We start from the raw sequence: 2,321 nt of genomic DNA on the forward strand, positions 1-2,321 counted from the left end.
CCATACATACATAGATGCCAGAGAGGGAAGCACCAACATCTGGGTTTTCGAAACCAGGCGGCTCCTTAGTAGCTTCCTAGAGTCTCTTCTGGTCAAACAAACACTTCCATTTACTAAGCCCCAAAGCAAAACCCCACTCTCATAATACATAAACATGTTTTAGAGCCAGAAGGCATAACAACCCTCGAGAACCAGTGTCTCATTAACAAAAGGTGTGGACCTCCCTACAAATCTTCCCAGGCCCATTAAGGGTGGGGAAGATCTTCCCATTAAGAAGCAAAATTATATTGACAATAAGCAAAAATGCATTACAATACACAGTTCCATGCAACTCAAATTCATGACTCCTCCTTTCATAAATATCTTCCACTATCCTTAATGCTCTAAGGCTAATGATTAACTCTATATTTTTTCTATACAAACTATGCTGAGCACTGTGAAGAATCAGAGTGGCATGGTCCCATTCATCTTTTTAGATTTCTCTGATAACCCAGAGCTCTTCCTGATGTTCCAATGTTGTTACTCCAATATCCTTTAAGAGTTGTGTCACTCAGTTCTTTGCTTGCACATTTGTGGTGACAGATACATTCATGTTGACAGTGATGGCCTATGACTGGGTTGTGGCTATTTCTAATGTACACAGTGGTCATGTCCCAGACACTTTGTACACTACCGGTGACTGAGCCTATGCATGGGGAATTGTCACTTCTCTTGTCATCATGTCTTCCCTCCTTTCATTATCTTTTTGTCAGTTTAACATCCTGGATAACTTTCTCTCTGAATATTCTGTCATCTTCTCTGCTTCTTGCTCTGATACTTATATGAGTGAAGTGATTCTTTTCACCACTGCTACCTTTACTGAGATGAACACGCTTGTGATCATCCTTACCCCTTGCCTTTTTATTTTGATCACTGTCCTGCAGATGAATTCAGTTACGGGGAGGCAAAAGCCTTCTCCACTTGTGCCTCACATTTCATGACCATCACTATCTACCATGGGATAATTCTCTTCCTCTACTGTGTGCCCAGGAATCAAAACCTCAGGGAAGAGGTGAAAGTGTCCTCTGTCTTTTATACAGTAATAATCCCTATGTTGAACCCCCTGATCTACAGTCTGAAAAACAAAGATGGGAAGTAAATAGTCAACAATTTAAAGGTCACCAAAATCTTACCTCAATTAATTCCGTCTCATTGATTCTGTGCCCTTACAGCTTTATTGTACATTGAAACACCTCTGTCATTCAACAATACTAACCATTGTTCTGTTCCTTATGCACAATCATTTCCCCAATTCATTTTAATTTCTTCTGTTATTCATTAGCAATTTGATTGTGATTTCAATGGATCAGTGACCTTATCGTTATGAATATTACCTCCAATTCTTTCACCAGCCAGGCATCCTTACCTTCTCCAGATGTGAAATGCTTGTTTATATCTTTCTACCCCACTAAAGGGGATCTGTTTATGTCTTCTGATAGATCTGCCTGTTTCCAATCTTTCCCCACTCAAATCTATTCTTCATTCAGCCATGAAAGTGACCTTTCTAAAGTACAGATTCAGACATGTCACCCCTTTACTCAATAAACTCCAGTGACTCCCTGCCACCTCCAGAATAAAATTCAAATTCCTCTCTCTGGTATTCAAAGCCCTTTATACCCTAGCCTACTTCAATCTTTCTAGACTTCTGTTATCCTACTCCTTGTCACATACTCTGATACAGTGAACAACCTCTTCAGAAGTCCTCCAAGAAGAATCTTCATCTATCAGCACTAGGACATTTATCTGGCTGTCTCTCATCCTCAGATTTATCATCCTCCTTGTGGAAACTTTATGGTTACCTTCTTTCATTATGGTTTCCTTTATTTGCCAACTAAAATCACATTTTCTACTAGAAACCTTTAAAAACCTCTCTGAATTCTAATGCTTTCCCTTTGTCAATTATTTGTTTACACTGTATATAAATCCTATTTAAGTATTTGCTTGCTTGCTATCTCCCACATTAGATTCTGAGCTCCTTGAGGACAAGGACTCTATTTTGTTCCAAAAGAGACAAATAAATCTTCAATACTAAGCACAAAGTCTGGCACGTAGTGGGAGCTTAATAATTGTTGATTGGCTGACAATATGATCCAGTGCTAGAAGACATTTTCTTTTGCGTTCCAGTGCACCAGGTACCAGTGCAGCTATTTAACTGTCCATCTGAGACAAATTATGTTGAATATATGTCTGGCCCATTTCCTTTTTGATCATGTTTCAAGAATGATCCCTTTTCTCTTTTGCTTACTCGTCCAATGCTGCCATATTGCATCTTCTTCCTTATT

General features: G+C 39.1%; 1 pseudogene; it reads left to right on the forward strand.

Annotated features, from left to right (window-relative positions):
- Positions 1–506: 506 nt before the first annotated feature.
- Positions 507–1,138, forward strand: LOC140517008 (olfactory receptor 5D18-like; annotated as a pseudogene).
- The last annotated feature ends 1,183 nt before the right edge of the window (positions 1,139–2,321 follow it).

Source organism: Notamacropus eugenii (genome assembly GCF_028372415.1).
Source record: "Notamacropus eugenii isolate mMacEug1 chromosome Y unlocalized genomic scaffold, mMacEug1.pri_v2 SUPER_Y_unloc_3, whole genome shotgun sequence".
Taxonomy (NCBI): domain Eukaryota; kingdom Metazoa; phylum Chordata; class Mammalia; order Diprotodontia; family Macropodidae; genus Notamacropus; species Notamacropus eugenii.